Source organism: Moschus berezovskii, chromosome 12 (assembly GCF_049115385.1).
Source record: "Moschus berezovskii isolate FMDL1 chromosome 12, NW_MosBer_1.0, whole genome shotgun sequence".
NCBI lineage: Eukaryota > Metazoa > Chordata > Mammalia > Artiodactyla > Moschidae > Moschus > Moschus berezovskii.
Genome location: NC_142471.1, coordinates 81,643,801 through 81,655,834, shown reverse-complemented (window position 1 = coordinate 81,655,834; position 12,034 = coordinate 81,643,801). Strand labels below are relative to the sequence as shown.

Sequence of the window (12,034 nt, the reverse complement as noted above, 5' to 3'; positions counted from 1 at the left end):
CAAAGAAATAGAGGAAAACAACAGAATGGGAAGGACAAGAGACCTCTTCAAGAAAATTAGAGATTTCAAGGGAACATTTCATGCAAAGATGGGCTCGATAAAGGACAGAAATGGTATGGACCTAACAGAAGCAGAAGATATTAAGAAGAGGTGGCGGGAATACACAGAAGGACTGTACAAAAAAGATCTTCACGACCAAGATAGTCACGATAATGTGATCACTGACCTAGAGCCAGACATCTTGGAATGTGAGGTCAAGTGGGCCTTAGAAAGCATCACTACGAACAAAGCTAGTGGAGGTGATGGAATTCCAGTTGAGCTATTTCAAATCTTGAAAGATGATGCTGTGAAAGTGCTGCACTCAATATGCCAGCAGATTTGGAAAACTCAGCGCTGGCCACAGGACTGGAAGAGGTCAGTCTTCATTCCAATCCCAAAGAAAGGCAATGCCAAAGAATGCTCAAACTACCGCACAATTGCACTCATCTCACACACTAGTCAAGTCATGCTCAAAATTCTCCAAGCCAGGCTTCAGCAATATGTGAACCGTGAACTCCCAGATGTTCAAGCAGGTTTTAGAAAAGGCAGAGGCACCAGAGATCAAATTGCCAACATCCGCTGGATCATGGAGAAAGCAAGAGAGTTCCAGAAAAACATCTATTTCTGCTTCATTGACTATGCCAAAGCCTTTGACTGTGTCGATCACAATAAACTGTGGAACATTCTGAAAGAGATGGGAATCCCAGACCACCTGACCTGCCTCTTGAGAAACCTGTATGCAGGTCAGGAAGCAACAGTTAGAACTGGACATGGAACAACAGACTGGTTCCAAATAGGAAAAGGTGTACGTCAAGATTGTATATTGTCACCTTGCTTATTTAACTTCTATGCAGAGTACATCATGAGGAATGCTGGGCTGGAAGAAGCACAAGCTGGAATCAAGATTGCTGGGAGAAATATCAATAACCTCAGATATGCAGATGACACCACCGTTATGGCAGAAAGTGAAGAGGAACTCAAAGGCCTCTTGATGAAAGTGAAAGAGGAGAGTGAAAAGGTTGGCTTGAAGCTCAACATTCAGAAAACAAAGATCATGGCATCTGGTCCCATCACTTCATGGGACATAGATGGAAAAACAGTGGAAACAGTGTGAGACTTTATTTTTTTGGGCTCCAAAATCACTGCAGATGCTGATTGCAGCCATGAAATTAAAAGACGCTTGCTCCTTGGAAGGAAAGTTATGACCAACCTTGATAGTATATTAAAAAGCAGAGACATTACTTTGCCAACCAAGGTCCATCTAGTCAAGGCTATGGTTTTTCCCGTGGTCATGTATGGATGTGAGAGTTGGACTGTGAAGAAAGCTGATCGCCGAAGAATCGATCCTTTTGAACTGTGGTGTTGGAGAAGACTCTTGAGAGTCCCTTATACTGCAAGGAGATCCAACCAGTCCATTCTAAAGGAGATCAAATCTGGATGTTCATTGGAGGGACTGATGCTAAAGCTGAAACTGCAATACTTTGGCCACCTCATGCGACGAGTTGACTCACTGGAAAAGACTGTGATGCTGGGAAAGGTTAGGGGCGGGAGGAGAAGGGGACGACGGAGAATGAGATGGCTGGATGGCATCACCGACTCTGTGGACATGAGTTTGAGTGTACTCCGGGAGTTGGTGATGGACAGGGAGGCCTGGTGTGCTGTGATTCATGGGGTCGCGGAGAGTCGGACACGACTGAGCGACTGAACTGAACTGAACTGAAATTTTTGAAAAGAGAGGAAAATTGGGGGGTGGATCTCCCCTACTCTCTTTGTAGCTTTAAGAATTTCCTTTTCCACAGCATAAGTCAGAAATAGAGGATTTGGGGACTTCCCCAGCATTCCAGTGGTTAAGACTTTGCCTTCCATTGCACTTGGGTGCAGGTTTGATCCCTGGTCAGGGAAACCTGTGGCTCCCAGGTTCCATATTCCACAAGGTATGACCAAAAATTAAAAACAAAAAGAACTGGAGGATTTTTCCAGGATGTTTTCTGTCTAGACCACAGTAGTCTAAGTTTTCAGACTGCATTGAGGTTCAAGTCAGGGGAGACTGGAGGGGAAAAACCATTAACTTTCAAACATTTTAGGGTGTTTCTGAATTTTGGTGTTCTTCCTTGATCTGTCCAATGAAACTACCCAAGCACATCATCCAGGTTATACAGTTGAGACCAGTGGGTCATAAAGAGAGATGTATGGTTATGTAGTGTTTCCTGGGACTGGAAACTAGATGATGAATTGATATTTGACAGAGTTGCAAAGGCATTTCAAAAGGAAAGACCAGTCTTTTGAAGATATTCAATGTCAGCCATTAGAGAAATCAGATTAAAATGATATTACCACAGGCTTCCCTGACGACTCAGGCACTAAACAGTGTGTACCTGCAATGCAGGAGACCAGAGTTCAATCCCTGGGTCAGGAAGATCCCCTGCAGAAGGGCATGGCAACCCACTCCAGTATTCTTACCTGGGAAATCCCATGGACAGAGGAACCTGGCGGGCTACAGTCCAGGGGGTCGCGATGAGTCAGAAAAGACTGAGCAACTAACAAGATACTACCACATCTGAATGGCTAAAATAAAAAATTCTGACAGTACTAAGCATTGAGGATTTGAAACAACCGAAACCCTCATACTTTGTTGGTGGCAAAGCAAAATGATATAGTCACTCTGAAAAATATTTGCAGTTATTATAAAGATAAACACACATTTACCAAATGATTCAGCAATCTCACTTCCAGCTTTTATCCTAAAGAAACAAAAACTTATGTGTGCACAATCCATATACAAGTTATGTATCTTGTCCAGGGCAGCATTATTCATAGTTGCCAAAAAGTGTAACAAGTCATATCTATCCAAGGGTGGATGAATAAACAAAACTGGAGTCTATTCATTCAATGGAATGCCACTTAACAACAAAAATGAAATGAACTACTAATGGAGAAAAAAAAATCAACTTGGATAAATCTTAAAAGGAGTATGCCAATGGAAAGTAATCAGTCTCAGGAGATAACATACTGTATGCTTCCATGAACATGACATTCTGGAAAAGGCAAAATTCTAGAGACAGGGTACCAGCCAATAGGTACCAAGATTTATGGATGAAGAAAACGCATTAGTGTAAAGGAAGCCCTATGAAGGATTCTTTGACATTCTGGAACTGGTCTATGGTAGAGCTGATGATTACAAGAAACTATACATATTTTAGAATTCATATGGCTGTATCCCACCAAGTGGAATTTTACTGCACATAAATTTTAAAAGACTTTATAGGAATGAAAAACAAAACAGACAAGAAATAAACCAGATACCTCCAAAGAAAAAGATACTGTATTATAGTAACTTTGTGGAGAATAGGAGAGGAAGCATATAATTAGGCCTGGTTTCAGAGGAACTTGTAAGTCTAGTTTGTATTATAAATGTGAAGGGAAGCTTTTAAACAATCGATTCTCATAATCTATGTTAAAAATAATTTTGTTGTTTTGAATAAAATAGATTGAAAGAATGAAGGAAGAATCAGGTTTTATGCATGGATTAAGAGAAATGTATTGACCTTGGGGAAGTAGTACTACCCATAACTGAGCTAGAAAATACTCTTAATAGAAAAAAGAGCTGTTTGCCAAGGCAGAAAGTTTAGGACATGTTGATTTTGAATTGTTGGTCAACATTCTGGTGAAAATGTGATGTAACTGATACCACTCTTATAGAAGTATGTTTCAGTCTATAGTGTTCTAAATCTCAGCATTGAACATTAGACATGGAGCAGTGGTTTAGCTAAGTTGCAATAAACTTGGCACATTTTCACTCGAGCCATATTTGATATTTTGGTTTAAAAGAACAGTTGGGACCTATATGTCTGTTTTCTTCTATAGCAAAGCCAGGGAGAGGATTCCTGAAGAAACCTCCAATATAATAAGATGTAATTTATGGTTTCTACTTAGAGAAATCTGTATCTCCAGGCCTCATTTCCATTAACATATTCATTATCATAATTTTACTTTGGAAGAGGAAGACTTCCATTTTTCATTCTACCAGCGTTCTTTGTTCTTATAGCATAAAAAAAAAAAATCTTCTTTATACCACATACCCCTCTGGGCTATGCCATTTTGATACTAATGACTTAGGTTTACCTCTCTCCTTGTTACATCTCTCCTTTTTGTCTTTTGAAATATCTTCGTGGACAACATGATTGCTTCATTTTCCTGAATCTTGATCACTGTACTAATTTTAAGTCATTCTTCCCACTCGCATTCTTACCTCTATAAGGTCATCTTTCATTATTCTTGTTTTTAATTGCTTAACTCCTACTTTTTCTTTCTTTTTCTGTTCTTTAGATTCCTAAACCTTTCCTTTCTGGATCCTCCAATATAGTTTCACCATTTATTTTGGCAGTTTATACCCACTAAGATGGCCACAACAAAAAAAAGAGAGATAAAAAAAGAAGTGTTACTGAGAATATGGTGAAACTGGAACCCTCATACATTCCTAGTGAGAATGTAAAATGGTGCAACTCATTTGGAAAATGGTTTGCCAGTTTCTCACAATGCTAAATCCAGAGTTCCTATATGACTCATCACTGACCCTCCTAGGTACATACTCGGGAGAAGCAAAACATATCGCCACACAAACACTTGAACACAAATGTTCACAGAGGCATAATTCACAAGAACCAAAAAGAGTGTAAAAATTCAAATGCCCATCAACCAAAAAAGGAGAAATGAAATGTGTCTTATCCATACAATGGAATATTATTTAGCAATAAAAAGCAATGATGCACTGATACATACACCATCACAGACAAATCTTGTAAACACTGTCATAAGTGATAGCATCCAGTCACAAAAGAACACATACTGCATGATTCCATTTATATGACAATGCTCAGAATAGGATAATCTATACACAGGAACTAGATTAGTGACTGTTTAAAACTTAGGATGTCTGAGAGGGATGGGAACTGACTACAAATGTGTAAACAGTTTATTTGGGGGGGTGATGAAAATGTTCTAAAATTACTGTGAAGATGGCCGCAGAGCCATTGAATTTTATGGTTTAAATGGGTGAGTTACAATTTAAATATCTCAGTAAGGCTATTTTAAAAAATAAATTAAAATTATAAATTGGAAAATGAATTGAAAATTAGACAACTGTATGTAAAATTGGAAATTTCAAATTTTCTAGTGTTCCTATATGATTTAGAGGAAAAAAAAGACACTGATTAACATTAATGCTGGTTAGAAAATATATACATGTTAAAATTTAAGGGTAGTCATTAAAGAAAGAATATAAAATGTATAATTCCTAAACTGATAAAAGGAAACAAATAAAGGATATTAAAAAGATATTCAATTTCTTAGGAAGCAGGGGAGAAGAAAGAAAGATGACTTGAGAAAGCATTTTAAAAAGTGAAAAGACGAATGAAAAACTAAAATACATCAATAGTCACAATAAATAGAAATTCATTAAACCTGTCACTTTAAAAGTCAGAGATTTTTCAGATTATTAAAACAGAATAAACAATGTCCAGATATTTGTGGTGTACAAGAAACATTTAAAATCTAATAAGATAAAAACTGCTGAAAGTAATGAAAATAGTTTTACGAGGGAAATTCTAACAAAATGATATATAAAACAAGATATAAATTAAGACCTACATTTCACTAGAGACTTCCAAATTGTTAAAACAACAATTCAAACTCCTCTTTAAATAATGGATAGGAACTTCAGATAAACAGAAGAAAGGAAACAGAGAATTAGAACAACACAATAAACCAACTAGTTAACAGACATATATAAAACACATTCCCAACAACAGGATACACATTCTTCTCAAATGCACATGAGATATTGTCCAGGCTATACCATATTTTAGGTCACAAATTGTCTCAATAAATTTTAAATAATAGCTATCATAAAAACTATCTCCTTCAATTGTAGCATAATAAAGCTAGAAATAAATTGACAGAAAAAAACCTGGAAAATTCACAAATTTGGGGAAATGAAACACCAGACTCTTGAACAACCAACAGCTCATAGAAGAAATCACAAGGGAAATTAGAAACTACTTAGAGACAAATGAAAATGAAAACAGAGCATATTAAAACTGATGGGATTCAGTGAAAGCAGTGCTAAGGAAGAAATGTTTAACTATAAATGTTCTCATGGAAAAACAAGAAAGCTCTCAAATCAACAACCTAACTTTAAACTTAAGGAATCAGAAAAAGAACTAAACCCAAAGTTAGCAAAAGGAAGGCGATAATAAAGATTAAACAGAGATAAATGAAATACAAAATAATAGAGAAAAATCAACATAACCAGCAATTGGTTCTTCAAACAAAAAAACGAAACTGACAAACTTTTGGCCAGATTTACTAAGGGGGAAAAAAAGGCGAGAAGGTTCAACTTATTAAAAATAAATTTAAAATAAATATAGTATAGATAATACTACTCATCCTATAATGATAAAAAGGATTTATTAGAGTGTGCTATGAACAAATGCACACCAACAAATTCCGTAACCTAGATGAAATGGACAATTTAGGAATTTGTGATTTTAGGAAAACACAAAAGCTACCAAGTTTGAATCATGAAAAAACTGATTGAATGTCTAGAACTATGAGTAGTAAAGAGACTGAACAAGTAATCAAAAATCTCCTGACAAAGAAAAGCCCACGGCCTGATGGCCTCACTGATGAATTCCATCAAACATTTCAAAAAGAACTAATACCAATCCTTCACAAACTGTTCCAGACATTAAGGAAAAGGAAACAATTCCTAACTCAGTCTATGTAACCGGCATTATCCTGATACCAAAGTCAGACAAAGACAAAAGAAAAGTACTAACATTCTTTATGAATGACACAGAAAAAGGGAAATTATTATTATTAAAAGAATTATATACAGTGACCAAGAAGGATTTATTCCTGAAATGCAAGGATGGTCTAACACATAAAGAGCATCAATGTAATGCACCATACTAACAAAAAGGGGAAAAGCTCACATAATTATCTGGATACCAATATCCATTTGAATTTTAGGACCCCAAGTAGCCCGAAAAAATCTTGAAAAAGAACAAAGATGGAGATCCACACTTCCAGATTTCAAAATTTACTACAAATCTACAGTAATCAAGACAGTATGATACTGGCATAAAAAAGGGCAAAAGAATAGACCAAAAAAAGACATATGAATGGCAAATAAGCACACAAAAATGTTCTTACCAGCAATAATCATTAAAGAAATGCAAATCAAAACCACAAAGAAATGCCAAGCTGCATCCGCTGGGATGGCTACTATCAAAAAGAAGGAAGGAAGGAAGGAAGGGAAAGAATGAAAATTGCACGTGTTTGGTGAGAATATGGAAAAATCAGAACCCATGGCACTGCTAGTGAGAATGCACATGGTACAATTAAACAGTGTGGAGGCCCTTCAAAAAGTTAAAAATAGAATTACCATATGACTCAGTAATTTCACTTCTGGGAATTTACCCAAAAGAACTGAATCAAGATCTTGAATGCATACTTATATATTCATATTCACAGAAGTATTATTCACAACAACTAAAACAGGGAAGCAAATCAAGTGTTCATCAACAGGTGAATGGATAATCAAAATGTGGTATATATAATACATATGATGGAATATAATTCAGCCTTAAAAGAAGGGAAATTCTTACATATATCACAACATGGATGAGCCTTGAGAACATGATGCTAAGTGAAACAAGCCAGTTACAGAAGGACAAGTATTATATGGTATTACTTATATCAGATAACTAGATTAGTAAAAATCATAAAGACAAAAAGTAATCACAGAGGCCACACTTTCTGAGCATGGCGGTGACAGCAAGGAAGGCCTGATCCTGAGAGATGAGTAACTCCTCTGTACATGCAGTTTGACTTGAGGACTCACCGTTGACCTTGTCAGACTTTCGGACTGCAATGTAATCTAAATTACACTCCACTGTAATTAGGCTCTTTCATTCAACTTTCCTTTCTCCCTGTTCTACTTCATGAATGTCATGAAGGTCTAAATGATCGCTCACCTTCTCCCCTGATCTTTCCGTCACAAGAGTTTCCCCTAATACATTTACTGCATGGCTAATGCCATTCTGGTCTCCACTTCTCTGAGGACTCAAGGTCTAAGATATCAGGAGGTAAAATTGAGATTTGTAATTGGTTTACTCACTACTTGGCAGGCTAAAAGGAAACCATCCATGTTGCTTGATTCATCCCTGGAAGAAGACTTCAACTGCTAAAGATTTCACCAGTGGTGATCTGGGAAAAATGTTTTCAAGATAGTGGATAATTACTGAATGTTTGCATTAACCCTGCAAAGGACTAAAGAGAGACTGAAGGCCATTAACAAATATTACAGCCTAAATATAAGAGCCAGAGGGTCTCTTTTATAGCTTTAATTTAGACCCTTATCCCTGATGGTGGAAGAGCCAATATGAATGAGCAGCAGACTAACGATCCAAGGGTGAGAGCTGAAGAGTTCCAGAGATGATAGGCTGCTTAGCTAGAGCAGTCCTCTTACGTAAAGACAATGGCCATGATTGGGAAAATTGGAGCTCTTGAAATATGGGATAGGAATATCTAAAATGAAATATCTAGATGGGTGTTTCTGAGGAAGTCAGTTCTACAACTATAGAAACAATAGGATCGTTCCCTCAACAAGCTGTCAACGTCTCCTCTCCTGGTTGCTAGACTGATAACTACGGTTTAATGACAGCATAATGCATCTTGGCCTGATAAGAAAGGAAGGAGATTATATACTTGGAAGAGTTACAAGGATTGGCCAGCAGGTAATGGCAACAGCCAGGGGAGTATAACAGGAATCAGAAATCAGCGGTATCTGATCATGGGGGATGGAATGTAAGTAATCCTGGATCAGCAAGAATTCATGAATTTTGGTGCACAGTCTCAGGACCAGGAAATGCAATACCCCATGGAAGACTCCAAGGGATGGTGCAAAGTTGAAGAAGAAGTGACTCTTAGAAGTCTGGATAAAGCAATGGCCAATGCAAAGTGAAATGGAAAAGACCGAGTTCCCTGAGAAGATGGAAGAGAACGAGAATAAAGAAGCCGACAGGAGGAAATGTGCCAGAAAGAATATATTAGGTAAGGTCAGAAGAACTACCAGAAGATTACTTTCCACGGGACACATCATTCACCAATGATGGAATCTGCTGATGAAAGGCCACACCAAGAAGTTCAGTGGTGGCTTTCTTCTGTAGATCAAGGCTGACAACAGGAGAGGCAGTGAAAGAGCTAGGTGTTAAGTGATAGAGTCCCAAAATGAAAAAGACCAAGGGTCAGTGTTTAACTGTCAGAATCCAGGGGACACAATTAGGATAATGATCAACAAGCCTGGAGAAGCAGACAAGGGCGCTGCCCAACAAAGAACTGTGGGATGACTAATAACGGAGGTATCTATACGAGAGGCAAAATAGCTGGGCAGCTAACAATGGTGCTACTTAACATTACTTGAAGTAGGACTGGAGGGGTAAAGGCTGAGGGTTGTTGCCCCAAGACACGATTGTGATCCTCTGCTCAGTTCCAAGATAAGTTAATTTACAAATCCAGAATCCACTGACTGAACAGGTGGCTGAGTTCACAGAAGAAAGGTTGTCTTGAAACATCTTGGAAAGTGTACAAAATGATTCCCCAAGGAACATGTGTATGACTACTTTATAAAGAGATTCATGTTTATTTGGGTATATACTCAATGCAAGACAAATTGATAGATATTTTCATTACTATAAGACACAGGGTTAGTGATGACACAGAGAGCCAGTGACTAGAGTACCACCACGGCCCCTTGTTAGAGTTGGGGTATATCCAGGGTCCAGATAAAAAATTCTGGCTAAATCCTGGCTCACACTGGGAAACTCTGTCTATACATAATAGCATCCAGTCCTATCACATCATGGCAAACAGATGGGGAAACTGTAGAAACAGTGTCAGATTTTCATTTTCTTGGGCTCCAAAATCAATGTGGATGGTAACTGCGGCCATGAAATTAAAAGATGCTTGCTCCTTGGAAGAACAGCTGTGACAAACTTAAACAGTGTATTAAAAAGCAGAGACATCACTTTGCTGACAAATGTTCAGATAGTCAAAGCTATGGCTTTTCCAGTAGTCATGTACAGATATGAGAGTTGAATCAAAAAGAAGGGTGAATGATGAAGAATTGATGCTTTTGAACTGTGGTGGTGGAGAAGACTCTTGAGAGTCCCTTGGACAGCAAAGAGATCAAATCACTCAGTCCTAAAGGAAATCAACCGTGAATATTCATTGGAAGGACTGATGCTGATGTTGAAGACCCAACAGTTTGGCCATCTGATGTGAAGAACTGACTGACTCATTGACAAAGACCCTGATGCTAGGAAAAACTGAGGGCAAGCGGAGGGGGCAACAGAGGATGAGATGGTTGGATGGACTCAATGGATATGAGTTTGAGCAAACTCAGGGAGACAGTGACGGACAGAGAAGCCTGGCTGCTGTTCACGGCTTCACAAAGAGTCAGACACAACTTAGTGACTGAACAACAGCAAGTGATAATTTCCTTACTTTTCAAGTATATAATCAGAATCTATGTATAACGTGGTTAGAGTAAACCCCTACATTGTGTCTCTGGCCTGTAAGGTAAGATCTATCATAGTAGGAAAGAACAAGTGGCAACCTCTGAAAATATCCTCCATTTGGTCAAGATGGTAAATCAAAAACAATATGTAATCCTTGTAGGACAGTGAAAATTAGAACCACCATTAGAAATCTAAATGGGACAGGGTCCTTGCTATATCTCCATTTAATTTACCAGGCTGAACTTCTTTAAAATTTCACAGTTTTCAGATTCACACAGACTTGTTTTTCCATTTTACATACCAGAAAAGTCTTTATTTCTTAAATGATTTCTTTCAATTTTTTAATTACTCACTATTATATACTACTGTACTACTGTACACTACAGACTCTAACAACAACACCTTTTAATTCTATTATGATAAAGGACATATGTATATGTGTATGTTTATATATGTCTGAATACCTTCGCTGTTCACCTGAAACTATCACAACACTCTTTATCGGCTATACTCCAATACAAAATAAAAACCTAAAAGGACTGAGATTTAGAGGTACTAGATAATCTGCTTAGATGGCACAGAAAGCTAAGATCAGAGCCAGGCTATGACTATAAATGATCTAACTAGTACTGACTGAATTACGTTTACCACCAGAACTATTCTCAATATAAAAGTAAAAAACTGACACTGGCCTCCTTTAAACCTTGGCTAAATGAAAATTCTCCAAGCCAGGCTTCAGCAGTATGTGAACCGTGAACTTCCAGATGTTCAAGCAGGTTTTAGAAAAGGCAGAGGAACCAGAGATCAAATTGCCAACATCCGCTGGATCATGGAGAAAGCAAGAGAGTTCCAGAAAAACATCTATTTCTGCTTCATTGACTATGCCAAAGCCTTTGACTGTGTGGATCACAATAAACTGTGGGACATTCTGAAAGAGATGGGAATACCAGATAAACCTGACCTTCCACTTGAGAAACCTGTATGCAGGTCAGGAAGCAACAGTTAGAACTGAACATGGAACAACAGACTGGTTCCAAATAGGAAAAGGAGTATGTCAAGGTTGTATATTGTCACCCTGCTTATTTAACTTAAATGCAGAGTACATCATGAGGAACGCTGGGCTGGAAGAAGCACAAGCTGGAATCAAGATTGCCGGGAGAAATATCAATAACCTCAGATATGCAGATGACACCACCCTTGTGGCATAAAGTGAAGAGGAACTCAAAGGCCTCTTGAAGAAAGTGAAAGAGGAGAGTGAAAAGGTTGGCTTGAAACTCAACATTCAGAAAACTAAGATCATGGCATCTGGTCCCATCACTTCATGGGAAATAGATGGGGAAACAGTGGAAAAAGTGTCAGACTTTATTTTGGGGGGGCTCCAAAATCACTGTGGATGCTGATTGAAGCCAGGAAAT

At 37.9% G+C, this 12,034-nt stretch overlaps 1 protein-coding gene across 2 annotated transcripts in view; it reads right to left on the bottom strand.

The window, feature by feature from the left end:
- The window catches only part of ATRNL1 (attractin like 1), an 843,932-nt gene that overhangs the window by 470,107 nt on the left and 361,791 nt on the right, over positions 1 to 12,034 (bottom strand). The gene's annotated exons all lie outside the window — the stretch shown is intronic.